The following is a 15239-nucleotide window of genomic DNA, read 5'->3' on the forward strand; positions in this document are numbered from 1 at the left end:
TTTTGTCGTATCCTCGAGTTTGAACGGATGTAAATACTTTTTGCCAGACTGCTCCAGATTTCAGTATGGTACAACCTTGATGAGCTGATGTACAAGAACATATAAACAATGTATACTTTAGTGCATAGCGCACCATTAAATTGCTCCACAACCATTTAAAAATGCATAAAAACCTGCCAAAGATGCATAGTGCACCGTTGAGGTATTAACCATTCATACTTCCTAGATCCATTACGGTGCATCTATAGACCAAAGGTACGTGTACAGCAAGAATGTGAAAACAAAATCTGAATCCCTCTCATGATTTAATACTTGCTATTCTCACATTTATCTCATTTTCACATTACTTCTACCTCTTCTACTAGTACCTCTTCCCGTGCTTCTCTCCTTTTTTCATCCCTGATGATGATTGGGCTTTTTGATCTGCACCCAGCAAGCCCAAGATGTCCGTAAATGAAAGAGAAACCAACAAACACTACACAAAAAGATGGTGTTAATAGGGTTGCAAGAATGCTAAAAAATACAATATAATTATTTAGTGTAATTTCACTATTACATTTTTAGTGAAATGTAATTCAGGATCCATGCAAAGTAAAGTAGCATCTGTTTTTGAAATGGATGGTTAAAGGTTTAGACAGAAGTGAAGTTTCAGCAATGGCCTTGCGGCAAAGCAAACTAAAATGTATCATTTTGCCTCAGGACTCTGCACATTTAAAACATAATGCACTGAAAAGAACACACAAGTTGAACTGAAAATCAAAACAAAATTTGGGGTAGAATGGCTGTGAGGAAGGAGGTCGAGGGCAGTAGGGCGTACAGTGGGCGAAGGACGCACAAGGAAGATGAGTTACCTCGTCGCTAGGCTGTGAGGCGACCTCCATCATGGTGGTCCTCGGGTTAGAGTGCATCGGCAACGAGTGGTGGGGCTGCGACAGGGGACAGGTTGGAGCGTGCACGCATGGCGACGTCGTCCTTGTCATCATGGAGAAGTAGGACTGCTGGAGACATTGCAAAGCAGCACAACAATTTTACATGTTTTCTAAAGTTGAGCAACACATGTTTGAGATTATCAACAGTACACATATCGTATCTTTCAGCTATCAGTTCAAGAGTCAAAAACTTTTCGAACTCATGTTTTTCTGTCATTGAACTAATGTAATTTTTTGTATTTTCAATTGTTGTAATATATGTAGTTGAACTTATAGATTTCCATTTTGTAGTTTTTGCTCTTATAAAGATCCTATGTGTTTGTTTACGTACTGAAAATGGAATACATACTGAACTTAACAATACGGAAACAACAATACTTCATACTCATTTTTCTCTTTGTTGCCATATGGTTAGAGCTTACAGCCACATGAGCAAAATCTTTTATTGTATTTTGTAATAATCTGACATATAGTAGAAAACCAAACTTGGTTTTAACACATACAAAATATTTTATTCAAATACTTTCCAAATACGTTCTGTTTTTTTATAAACGAACTGATGGAAAACTTCACGGTGCACTTCGGTATTTTATTCAAGTTGAACTGATGTATTTGCAATACATAGTTACATACTACATCAAGTAGATATCTCTATACTTACAAACTTTATGGAAGGTGAACTCATAATTTTTCTTTTTGAACTTTGTTTCTTTTTTCTTCGAACTGGTACCAATTTTCACCATGTACTTGTGTGATTTTATTTTCAAAAAATACAAGACAAGAGCTTTATTTACATCATCGATACATGTCCAACCATTTCATTTCTGGAAAGCAAGCAAATGTCTTTATCCTATTTATATAATCCAACCTTTTTTTGTAGAAGTGAAGCACATAATAGAGCAAAAACTAGAAGCTTGATCGCGAACAGTATTAGAAGTTTAGTGCACACATAAGAAGAAATAGCAAATACGAGTGCGGAGCAGCAACAGTATAGATATGTAGAAGTTCTAAAATTTGATACAAAAAATGAAGTAGCTTGGTATGTTGACAAGGGGTGAAGCCAGAGGAGTGGGGTGACATCCTCGACAGCTACCTACACGCAATGCAAGAATATGTTTGCGTTTAAGTTCAGAGAACAAATGCATTTAAGTAACAATAAAACGAGGTTTAGTTTCGGTTGCTGTACACTTGGTGTCCTCCGTTACTCTCATCTAGTTTGCTACTGCATCCATCATCCATGTTATAATTTTCAAAGTAAGATCATAATGATAGTGCACTTTTTTGTCAGCCTTCAAGATGCTCAAGGACCAGGACAACATGTAGTTTCAGAATTACAGATTGTGGTCAGCTATAGGATGTTTCTGGGACAATGTTTTAGCTACGAGAGAGCAACAACATCACATCATGAGAGAGAGGATGCAGTATCAACAATTCAGGAGAAAGATCAGAGCAGAGTGGAAGTAAATATGTTTTGAGGAGATGAACTAACCAGGATTTAAATGAACTATCACTAGAAGTAATATTTGTACTTCGCATGTAGTACTACATGGACTTGCTGTAAAATACATGGGCCATGTAGTAATTCTGAAGTTAATTATATGATCATCTCACGGAGCTCAAGTTGGACTGAAACTCACTCGATAACTGAAACTCGTAGGGTGAGGGGTGGGATCCAGGGTGCTGCTGGCAATGAACGGCCTAGGGTGTGGCGTTGAATGGCCTGGAGTGGTGGCTGTGAATGGCCAGGGCTCTCCGCGATGCAAGCAGGAGGTCGAGAAGCAGTGGTGGCGGTGGTCGGGGTCATCCAATGCTCATGGCACAACTGTAAAGGAAGTTGATTCATCACCCATCCACAGTTTTTTCCTTTTTGGAATCCATTGAACTGGAAAAAAAAACTACAATGTGAGCTGAAAGTATGAAAACAACATATATCTGAAAGAATAAAGAACTAGCTCTAACATATCTATGAAAGAATACACCTCCAAGGAACTAGCTTTGAACATATCTCTGAAAGAATAGAGAGCATGCAAAGTTCAAGGAAAGAATAAGCAAAATGGCACACTAGTATGCAGTAGTACGAGTCCAGTCTTGTACGTGTTAGTATTATATTTGAATAGTAGCTAGAATTGAAGTTCAGGTAACCATGGCACACACATAGCTTCAGTCATGTACACACACACTGTAATAGTAGCTGCAATTAAAGTTCAAATAACCACAGCATCCATAACAGAACAAGAATCAGGCTAGCAGCTAGGCAAGCAAGCTTCAGCGGCATGAATACACATCAGCGGCAAGCTAGAACACGCTAGTAGGCTGTAGAAGTCTCCTTGTAAATTTTCAAACAGAAGTGCTTCAGTTCAGTTCAGTAGTAATGCATGGAAAAATAAAAGCAATGGAATAAACTATAACTGAGCCAAATATGTAATTTCAACAAACTAGACCTCATTGCTTGACTTTAGCAGTAATACACGATCATCAGTTCAATATAAACAGACTGATGTTAACATCACCAATATGTTGTCCGTCCAACCTCCCTTGGGCTGCAGTTCCAATAGAAAACAAATTAGTAAGATAAAGAGCATTAGAGAGGAAAGAGATAGAACGGGTGCATGGACTGCCGCTGGTTTTCTTGTTGAACCGCAGCTGAAGAAACTCCTACAGGCTACAAGTCGTAATGAAGAGAAAACGGAGATGAGGTTGTGTGGCGGCGGCGCTGAATGTAAAGGAGCTTCGGGATCTATCGTGTGACGCGCGGCTGGTCACCGGAGCGAGCGCCGGGCGAGCGAGTAGGGTCGCCGGAGGGGAGCGGGGAGGGGGGATCCAAGGACCAGGGGCGCCATGCATGAAGACGGGCAGCTCCCCTGTCATCTTCCTCGTCGTCGCTGGGAAGCGGTGAGCCACGCTAGAAACCGGCGGTGATGGGAATTGCAGGAGATGGCGCGCGGTGCTTGGAGGGATCTAGGTCGGTGTTAGAGGGAGGTGGCCTGAGGCGTGGCGGCGGCGGAGGGAGGAGGCCAGAGATGAGAGTCTCTGGGGCGGAGGCGCGCCAGGGCTGGGGTCGCCGGGGCTGGGGGGCGCCGGGGCTGAGGCCCTTGGGATGGCGAAGCGGCGAGGCGCGGGATGGCCGGGCGGCGGCGGGCGCGGGGTGGCCGGGCAGCGGCGAGGCGCGGGGTGGTCGGGCGGCGACGAGGCGCGGAGTGGCCGGGAGGCGGCGGGGCGCAGGGAGGTGGCGCCGGCGGGGGCGGTGGGGTGGCCGGGCGGCGGCAAGGCGCGGGATGGCCAGGAGGCAGCGGGTCGCAGGGTGGCCGGGCGTCGGCGGGGAGCGGGTGGCCGTGGGGCGATGGGGCACTGTGGGGTGTGCAGATAAGAGGGAGGAGACGAGGTTGGGGTGGCCGGGTGGGCCTTTGTCTGTTGGTCGTTTTTGTCTACTTGGTTTAGTTGGTTTTTCTGGGTCGGGGAATTTGCGGATCGCTGGTCTATATAGGTCCGGGGGTAAGAGAATATTATTCTGTTACTATATATATATATATATATATATAAACACACACACACAGAGACGGTCTATGCTGCACACCACTTCCGCACTGCACGCTGAACGAAAGTGCACGTCATTCTTTGAACCAAGTGTGCTGCAGTACTCACACGAGTGAACTTCTCGTCGAAAAAACTGCACGCGTTATTTTTTTGGTACTGTTTTCGCTCTAATTTTTTAACCATTTATCAGAACGAGGCGTGTAATATACCGTTGAAAAGTATGGATTAGGAGCAACTTCGACATGTTGAACACTTTTCGAGATTCCACACGGTTTAAGAGCAGTTTTGAAAATGGTGCGGCCCATGATGAGTGGCAGCGAGCGTTTTTTCACGATTTCTTGTAAACCACTCATCAGAATGAAGCAAGCGATACGCCGTTGGATAGATATTGTTGAGGTGCATTATTTTCATATATAAAGTTTTCTCTAATTCCTTATGGTTTAAGAGCAGTTTCAAATTTACTAAATCGCGAAATTCTGTTTTTCAAAAAAATTCAAATTTTCGGTACTGTTTTCGCTCCAGTTTTTGAACTGTTTGTCGAAACGAGGCGTGTGATACGCCGTTGGAAAGCTACGAACGAGGTGCAACTTTCATATGTTGAAATATTTTTGAAATTCCTCACGGTTTTAAGTTAATTTTGAAAATCGTGTGGCGGACGACGAGTGATAGCGGCCGTTTTTGGCGAAATTTTTGCAAACCGCTGGTCGGAATGATTCAAACGATACGCTGTTGGAAAGATATCAATGATACGCAACTCTTTCATGTAGAACACTCTCTCTAATTCTTTACGATTCAAGAGGAATTTCGAATTTACCGAATGCGGACACTGTTTTTCGCGACACCCAAATCGACGTGGGTATTTCATCCGACTGGAAACCGCACTGCATCAGACGAAAAACCGCACTGCATTAGACGTGTTAGAGAACTGCATGTTTTTTTATTCAAACATAATTTTTCAAGGACGAGAAAGTAGAGTGCACTTGACATCGGGTGTAAATGAACCACAACACTATCAAGAAGTGAACCGCATTACTTTTTTCGCTTTCGTAACAATTTTTTTGCACTTACAGGATGAACAACATCATACGGCCGACTGCACTGCTTCAGAATGAAAACCGCACTACATCGGATGGGCAAGCGAGCTGCATAATTTCTTTTGTCAGACATAATTTTTCTCAGACGAGTTTTTGCTGTCTTTTTTTAACATTTTTTATGAACGAGAATGGACTGCAGAGTCGAGGGAAAGTGAGTTGCGACATATATTGAAGTGAACCGCATTATTATCTTGCTGTTTCCTTAAAATTTTCGCATTTTTTGATTTTTCATGTTGTGTGCAAGTGAACAGTATCACTCTCAAAAGTGAACCGCATCCGAGAAGCAAGCGCAATGCAAGTGTTGATGTAGTTAACTAAATTTTGAGACACACAAAACAAATTGCACTTCATACAGAGAAGTAATGAGCTGCTACACAAACAAAGTGAAGTACATTCTTTTTGTCTCTTCAAACAAATTTATTCAAGACCGTGAGCATCACGCCACCACACTGCAAGCACCCTCGCCGGTGGGCTGCACACCCAGCCGCACCTCAACGACGAGCCAGGAGAACTACACTGTTGCACCCAAATGAAATCTGAAAAGGCACCGCAAATATTCCTGAACCTCAACTACTACATAACCTCACCGCAACTTCTGTTGTTTGGGAAGAAAGGAACCACCACGCCGTCTTCGCTGGTGTCACGCAATACCATGGTTCGCGGTGCGACAGAGCAGCAAAAAAGGAGCAGCGCAGCCAGCGCCATGTTGTCTCACAATGAACTGCAAACCAATATTTTAGTGAGCTGCAAAAAAATATCAAAAGAGCTGCACACTGAAAACACTACAAAATGCAAGAACATGTCAATGCAATTGATGGAACATGCTCGCCGAAGCGCTCGCCAGTGAACTGCACGTCGCGCCAAACTGAAAACACTACACAAATGCTTCTGAATGGCAACAACCATGGATGGGATTAGCACGGCGAACTCCACGGCATCGCCATCTGTACTGCATGTCATGGGTGGCTGGGACATGCGCCCGGGAAGGTAAAAGCGAGCTGCATTGGGGGATCACTGGTGGGAGACCCCAGATCGGCGGCAAAAAATAGCGGCACCGCACGGCCGGATCCAGGGTCGTCAGTGGTGCGCGAGCAGGGGGCGCCATGAACCCAGATCCCATCATCGTCGTCCTCTAAGGAGGCTGCCGCGGCGCCTGGTTGGGTGGCGGTCGCCCCTCTCTGTAGATCAACCGAGGCAGGAGAGGTAGGACAGATCCGGGGAGCAACGCCCGCCGAGGTAGGTGATTGGCTGCGTAGGAGGCGAGATCCGGGGGGCGCCAGGGACAGGAGGCGGGGTGCATCTGGCGTTGGGGGCTGGTGGAGGGGCGACGCCGTGCCGCATATGGATACGGTGCTGGGCGGAGACGCGCTCGCATGAATGGGGAAAGATGGTTGGGTAAGGGGGCTAGTGAAAGGTGATGGAGAGGTGGTGGGCACGAGCGGGGCTTGGGGAAGGGTCGCCGGTGAGGGAGGACGAGGGCTGCATCCCAGATCTGGTGCAGCCGCCGCATCGGGATGCCGGGCAGACGCGGCCGAGGCCGTGGATGGGGTCGGGCGGCGTCGCGCCGCGGGGTAGGGGCCGTTGACGCCGGCGAGCGCATGGCGGGGTCGCGACCATGGCTGTAGCGGGGCGGGGCCGGGGCCGTCGCTGGGCGGCACTGCGGGTCGGTGCTGGACGGGAGGAGTAGGAGGCGGGGCGGCTCTGGACGGGAGGAGGAGGAGGCGTGGCGGCGCCGGGCTGGAGGAGGAGGAGGCTGGGCGGCGCCGGCCGGGAGGAGGAGGAGGCGGGGCGGCGAGGGGAAGGAGGTCGTGCGATGCTGGGATGGGAGGTGGAGGTTGTGCGGCGGAGAGGTAGGAGGTGGTGGTCGTGGGGAGTGGCTGGAGAGGCACGGGGTGAGAGGGGAGTTGGTGCCCGAACAGATAAGGTGGGTGTACGTGCAGTTCGGTGGTTAGTTTTGTAGCTACAGCGGTACGTGGGGGTGTTAGGAGAATAAGACGTTTCAGTGTGCAGAATAAGACTCTTAAGGGTGTTATCATATATATATATGTGTATATATATATGTATGTATATATATATATATGTATGTGTGTGTGTGTGTGTGTGTGTGTGTATATATATATATATATATATATATATAGCCAAGGGGGCGGCCCAAGTAGGAGGAATCCTACTTGGGGTCCTCCCAATTCGGCTTCCCCCCCCCCCCCTTTCCTATTCCTATTCGGAGTAGGAAGGGAAGAGGGGGAAGGGGGAATCCTATTCCCTTTTTTTTCCTTCTTCCCCTTTCCTTCTCCAATTTGTCCAGCCCATATGGGGGGGGCGCACCAGCCCCTTTGTGGCTGGTGTGTTTCCCCTCTTGGTCCATAAGACCCATATCTTTTGTCGGGGGTGCCCGGAACCCCTTTCGGTGACCCGATAAGTACCCGGTGCATCCCGAAACACTTCCGGTGTCCGAATACCATCGTTATATATATCAATCTTTACCTATCGACCATTTCGAGACTCCTCGTCATGTCCGTGATCTCATCCGAGACTCCGAACAACATTTGGTCACAAAATCACATAACTCATATAATACAAAGTCGTCATCGAACGTTAAGCGCACGGACCCTACGGGTTCGAGAACTATGTAGACATAACCGAGACACCTCTCCGGTCAATAACCAATAGCGGAACCTGGATGCTCATATTGGTTCCTACATATTCTACGAAGATCTTTATCGGTCGTACCGTAATGACAACATACGTTATTCCCTTTGTCATCGGTATATTACTTGCCCGAGATTCGATCGTCGGTATCTTCATACCTAGTTCAATCTCGTTACCGGCAAGTCTCTTTACTCGTTTCGTAATGCATCATCCCGCAACTAAATCATTAATCACATTGCTTGCAAGGCTTATCATGATGTGCATTACCGAGAGGGCCTAGAGATACCTCTCCGATACTCGGAGTGACAAATCCTAATCTCGATCTATGCCAACCCAACAAACACCTTTGGAGATATCTGTATAGCATCTTTATAATCACCCAGTTACATTGTGATGTTTGATAGCACACAAGGTATTCCTCTGGTATTCGGGAGTGGCATAATCTCATAATCGAAGGAATATGTATTTGACATGAAGAAAGCAATAGCAACAAAACTTAACGATCAACATGCTAAGCTAATGGATGGGTCTTGTCCATCACATCATTCTCCCAATGATGTGATCCCAGTTATCAAATGACAACACGTGTCTATGGTTAGGAAACTTGACCATCTTTGATTAACAAGCGAGTCTAGTAAAGGCTTACTAGGGACACGGTGTTTTGTCTATGTATCCACACATGTATCAAGTTTCCGGTTAATACAATTCTAGCATGAATAATAAAAATTTATCATGATATAAGGAAATATAAAATAACAACTTTATTATTGCCTCTAGTGCATATTTCCTTCACTCAATCCTAATGAAAGAAAGGGACATGACACGTATTGTATCATCTATCTATTATTATATATAAAAAGTATTTGACAAGCTTACCAGAATAAAGATAATTAGCTTAAAAATCTCACAATAATTAGAAACATCTGACCTTTAATTCGGTGTGCCTATTTCTGGTTAACAAAGAATAGCCATTAGATCTACGTAAACCAGATGGGCCCGTGTCGTAAGATCACAATGGGTACAAAGGCTGGACAATCCCACGAGGCCACGAGCGACCAGGCCATCAAAAAAATAACGCTACAATCTTTCTGTAACCAAAACATGACCAAACTCTCTCACGCCCCCCCCCCCCCCCTCCCCACAAAAAAAACCATACAGAGATGGAAACTCTTCCGTGAGATCCCTTTAGGCTCAATCTCCTGATCTAAACAGGCTAGACAATAGCACAAGCGACCAGACCTTCTAAAAAATAGTGCCTACAGGTTATATTCTCTCGGCAACCATAACATGAAAAAACTCTCATGATCCTCCCACACAAAAAAACATGAACCTGTACAAAGATGAAAACTCTCCAAACAAATCCAAAATCTCACAAACAATGTACAGAGATTCAATCTCTCCAAATAGAAGAATATCTCTTCAGAGTCCACATACAACCAAAATCTCATGTTCTTCGAGGTCAACTTCATTGTCTTCCTCCAGCAGGCACCAGCCGGCTCCGTCGAGCAATCAAACCACCTCCAGGTACAATCTTCATGAAATTATAGATCAGACCTATTAATGGACCAATAAAACCTCAATTATGCTCTAGGCAGTGCTCATCTAAAAAGATTTGACATGTTAGTTCAAAAGGTTGATTATGTACGATAATCAGACCTATTAATGGATCAATAATACATCATTATGCTCTAAGAAGTGCTCAACTAAAACCATTTTACATGTTAGCTCAAAAGGTTGATAATCTACAAATAGGAAAAAACTATCATGTGTATTCGATATTAAGTAATGCAATTCTAGATGTCTGGGTTCATGCTTTTACTCATCTAGAGAAGGTTGATGCGTGGATGTTGGTTCGAACATATTCACATTAGGATAATACATACTCTAGAAGACTAGAACCATACTGCAACTATAACATAAACAAATGGGATTGCTTGCTACGATATAGAGAAATATGTATGATGCATCAGATGGTTTTCATATCCGATCAACCTTAAATTCGATAGTGGGTTCATGTCTTGATGCCACCAGCTCCATCTGAGTTGCGATAGTACGCAAAGCAACTACCTGAAATGCAGAAACGGAAGTGTTATATCCAACGGAATTCCTGAACAGTTTAACATTTCCTGAAATCCCAAATCACGAGCTAAAATTAAAAGTTAGCATACCTATGACGCTCCTACGTAATATCAACCAAAGTGTCGGGTTATGCAATGGTACAAGGATGGCGACTATTCAACTTGGAACAAGATTTATCGAAGCATAGATAATAATGGGAACACATGTGGGAGAAAAGGTACACTATCCAAGAATAATAATGCCGCCAACTGAATTAGCGTGGCCATTTGTTCTAAAAATGAGACAATTTCCTATATCATTTTGATTTGCTATGACTATCAACAAATGCCATGGGCAATCCATAAACAAGGTAGGATTATATGTACCAGAACAAGTTTTCGCACATGGACAATTATACGTAGCCTTCTCAAGAGTCAAAAAAGGGATGGACTATGGGTAATGGTAAATGATGAACATAACAATGAGGATGATGTGGTCACAAACATATCCTATAAAGAAATATTCTAATGGTATGAACAAATAACACAATTTCAGCATGATGCCACTGGCCTCTTACATAAGAATTGCATACATATAAATTTAGTACACTGCAAAATATCCTTAAAATAAAATCTGACTTAACTATCCTAACATGATATGGCAGGTCGAATATGGTCTACTACCGTGCCAAAGTATTGCAAACATGCATCCACACGTGAAATAGTTCAGTACTACCAAACACCGACAATGTAGATTATGTGATACTTGATTCTACAAGTTTATTATTTAATACAAACCAATAGTCAGAGCATCAAGACATTGTTATATTTCATATGTACAATGCAATCAGGCATGTTTTCATATTCAATTATTATATACTAATTTTTCATTGCAAAATATTGCAAACATGCATCAACAGTTGAAAATAGTTCATGACAAACAAGCATAGACAATATATATTATGTGGCATTCGATTCTACAAGCTTATTATTTAATGCAAACCAATAGTGAGAGCATGGGGGCATTGTAATATTTCATATGTACAATGCAATCAGATCAGTTCTCACATCCAATAATTATATGTTAATTCTTCTCTACGAAATATTTAAACTATAGCCAATCACAAATGTACTAATTGTTGCTTGAATTTGTTGAATATTAATAGGGGTAAGGCGGACTAACACTACCAATGCCGGCCCCAAGCCCGTTAAAAAGTGGAGGGGGCAAAAACAAATTAACTCTACACCTTAAGATGTACTCCCTCCGTTCCTAAATATAAGTCTTTTTAGAGATTCCAATAAAAGACTACATACGAAGCAAAATGAGTGAATCTATCCTCTAAACTACGTCTATATACATCCGTATGTTGTTCATACTGAAATCTCTAGAAAGACTTATATTTAGGAACGGGGGGAGTATTTCACATTCAAAACTTACTATCATCATTTAGTAACTTAGCCCTGAGTCAATCAATTGAAAAAAAGAGCAGCCATTATACACGATGATACAATGAATATATATAGTACTCCCTCTGTAAACTAATATAAGGCGTTTTCGGTCACTACTAATTTGCATTGGTATGTCTGCTCAGACATATATTTACATTTTAAAATTTTCTCTAACTTATTAGTATCTATTTTGTACCTCAGTCAACACTTATAGACCACTTACAAAATAATCACATGTTTTTTCAAGATTTCAAGGAAAAATGGTGAAATATTTAACACTAACATGCATTTTCGTTAATTATGTTATATTGGTAGCAACTCCGCCTATGTCTTCTAGGCATAGCCGGTCCCAAGCCTGGGTAAAGGAGGAGGGTTGTGATAGGCTTGGCGAGCCAACGTAAAAACTAGCCAGTCCCATAGGTATGAAACCGATTTGAGCGAGAGTAGTACTAGGATGGGTGACCTCCTGGGAAGTCCTTGTGAAAGAGTTTCATATCTAAGGGTTGTGATAGGCTTGGCGAGCCAACGTAAAAACTAGCCAGTCTTTTGGGTATGAAACCCATTTGCGCGAGAGTAGTACTAGGATGGGTGACCTCCTGGGAAGTCCTCGTGAAAGGGTTTCATATCTAGCCTACCCCAACTTGTTTGGGATCAAAGGCTTCGTAAGTAAGTATATTATATTGGTAGCATCGCACAAAAAGGGGAAAAGGTTAATAAAAAGGGGAAATATGACAGAGTCGGGAAGAGGAAAAAGGGGGACCTGCAGGTTGAACTTCGAATAATGTTGCTGTGAAGTGCCGAGCTGCCTCGAGCCGATATATAGACGATGCTTCTGGCTTGCGCTCTTGGGGAAGAAAACGCCGTCAGCATCCTCATACTAAAGCTGGATCCAAGAGGACTGCGAGCCCGCAGGAGATGAAATCCATGACCAAGTCGATCTCGCTATCTCCCTGGCGCAGCTAATCCTTGAGGCCTGCTACCCTCCATCGCCATTTACAAGAGACCGATGAGGCGTACGAGCAGCCAAACCAGCTGCCGTCGATGCTAAACCTGTAGCAGAACCAGCTGCGGAGTGGATTCAGGTGGAGGACGAGCAACCTCAATGCAGCGAGTAAAGAAAGCAAACTGATTGGATCTGACCGGTAGCTGCAATTTGTGGGTCAGCTGAGAGAATAAGGATAGGAGAAAGGGGATCTCAGCGAAGACGAACATTCTCATTGTGTGAAATAATTAGGGGAAAGAAGAACGGAGAAGTAAAGAAGACTATGGGATGGGGAAAGTCAAGACTACTACTGCTGGGACCCATTAAACAAATGGCGTTTTGTAACATGATAACTTAAGCCACGTGTATGTACATACAGTAGTGTGGAGTGGACACTGTGAGAGCAAAATATATAACGTGATAATATAAGTCACCCTTGGTACTGCTGAGTGTACGTGTATAAAAGCAAATACCCACCAACATTTTTTTTGGATACGTATAGCAGTGTGGATTTCTCAAACATGGGTCTACAAACGCATCTGATCAGTAAAAAGAAATGGTAAAAATAAAAACATTTTTGCGAAAAATAATCTAGCATAATAATCATGTTTAAACTTTTAGGAAATGAGTTGTGTCGTACTCTGAATAAAAAAATACAACTACAAAAACCATGAATAGTACTCTCTCCGTTCCTAAATATTTGTCTTTTTAGAGATTCAAATGGCCTACCACATACGGATGTATATAGACATATTTTAGAGTGTAAATTCACTCATTTTGCTCCGTATGTAGTCACTTGTTGAAATCTCTAGAAAGACAAATATTTAGGAACGGAGGGAGTAGCTTTTATATAGCATTGATTCTGTCATACTTTGCTCGGAATTCGGAATAAATCATTTTGTCCAAAAATTTAGATAATGTATGTTGCCAAAAGGTTTTAAAAATACTTGGCTATTTCTAATTTAGGTGCGCGCGCACCGTTCTATTTTTTTATGTACAATATGTAAATAAAATAAAATAATTACTGTGCAAAATCACTAAATGAAATATGCCAATCTTGAATAATGTTAGCAAATTAACCTATGACTACACGAAAACCATCAGAAGCATTAATTTTGTGTTTACAGAAGAAGAAAAAGCAACATGATCAAAATGTGGGAAAAAATACAAATGTAATTTGAAGAATGCAACTGATCATAGAACGAAAGTTAATATGACATGCATAATTAGCAAGTACAGGATGAGCGGACCGCACATATTTATATATCAATAAAAGCCAAACATACCAAAGAAAATACTATGCTAGCAAAAGTCTTATATTTGAAAATGTCATCAAATTTGGTTTCAGTATTACTCTTGACAAATGAAATAAAATATTCTAATAATTTAACTCAAAAAAAATCCTAGCCCGCGTATCGAGCGGGCCACTTTGCTAGTTGGTATTAAGAATAAAAAGATGGGGTTTATTCATCGTGAGTTTACTTTGTCTACATCATGTCATCTTGCTTAAAGTGTTACTTCGTTCTTTATGAACTTAATACTCTAGATGCATGCTGGATAGCGGACGGGTGGAGTAATAGTAGTAGATGCAGAATCATTTCGGTTTACTTGTCTCGGACGTGATGCCTATATACATGATTATTGCTTTGGATATCGTCATGTTTATTTGTTTTTCTATCAATTACCCAACAGTAAGTTGTTTGCCCATCGTATGCTATTTTCAAGAGAGAAGCCTCTAGTGAAAACTGTGGCTCCCGGGTCTACCTTTATCATATATTGAAAATCCTAAAAATACCTTGCTGCAATTTCACTTCATTTATTCTATTTTGTATTTTTGTTAGATCTATCTATCTATCACCATACAATTTAATCTTGCAATTAACCGCCAAGGGATTGACAACCCCTTGTTCGCGTTGTGCAAGGATTTGTTATTTTATGTGGAGGTGCTATTAACAAGTTGTTGCATGATTCCTACTAGATTGGTAACCTTGGTTTCATAACTGAGGGAAATACTTATCTCTACTATACTGCATCATCCCCTCCTCTTTGGGGAAATCCCAACGCAGCTCACAAGTAGAAGTGCCTTGTGGCCACCCTGTGGCTCCGTTTGACCTAACTCCAGTCCTACAAATTACCATATATCCAAAAACCTCCGAAGTGAGACCCAAAACAATTCTTCCACCGCTGCAAGCCTTTGTTCTTCCGCAATCCTATCTGGAGGCCTCCACCGGTACTCTGTCGGAGGAGGAAACCATTGAGGTGGCTATATTCATCAACCCTGCTGCCTCCGCGATGCTGTGTGAGTAGTTCCCACATGACCTACGGGTCCACAATAGTAGCTAGATGTCTCTCTCTTTTGATCTTCAATATAATGTCCTCATCTGCGATCAATCCGATGTAAATTTTTGTGGTGCGTTTGGGATCTAATTAATTGTGAGTCTTTTCTGAGATTTATTTATTTGTAATTTTATAGCTATGTATGAGTTTTCTTTGGCCAAGTTAACAATTAGATCTCCAGAGGGGGTGGTGAATAGTAGTAGAGTCA

General features: G+C 42.7%; 2 long non-coding RNA genes across 2 annotated transcripts; both read right to left on the reverse strand.

The window, feature by feature from the left end:
- Positions 1-286: 286 nt before the first annotated feature.
- Positions 287-2665, reverse strand: LOC123065311 (uncharacterized). Its single transcript, XR_006430957.1, has 3 exons — positions 2567-2665; positions 852-998; positions 287-475 (listed from the first exon to the last, which is right to left on the reverse strand). It is a non-coding gene; the product is annotated as an uncharacterized lncRNA (long non-coding RNA).
- A 6829-nt stretch (positions 2666-9494) lies between these two features.
- On the reverse strand, positions 9495-12968 carry LOC123069575 (uncharacterized). Its single transcript, XR_006432634.1, has 3 exons — positions 12473-12968; positions 10199-10273; positions 9495-9760 (listed from the first exon to the last, which is right to left on the reverse strand). It is a non-coding gene; the product is annotated as an uncharacterized lncRNA (long non-coding RNA).
- Between the last annotated feature and the right edge of the window lie 2271 nt (positions 12969-15239).

Source organism: Triticum aestivum, chromosome 3B (assembly GCF_018294505.1).
Source record: "Triticum aestivum cultivar Chinese Spring chromosome 3B, IWGSC CS RefSeq v2.1, whole genome shotgun sequence".
Lineage (NCBI taxonomy): Eukaryota > Viridiplantae > Streptophyta > Magnoliopsida > Poales > Poaceae > Triticum > Triticum aestivum.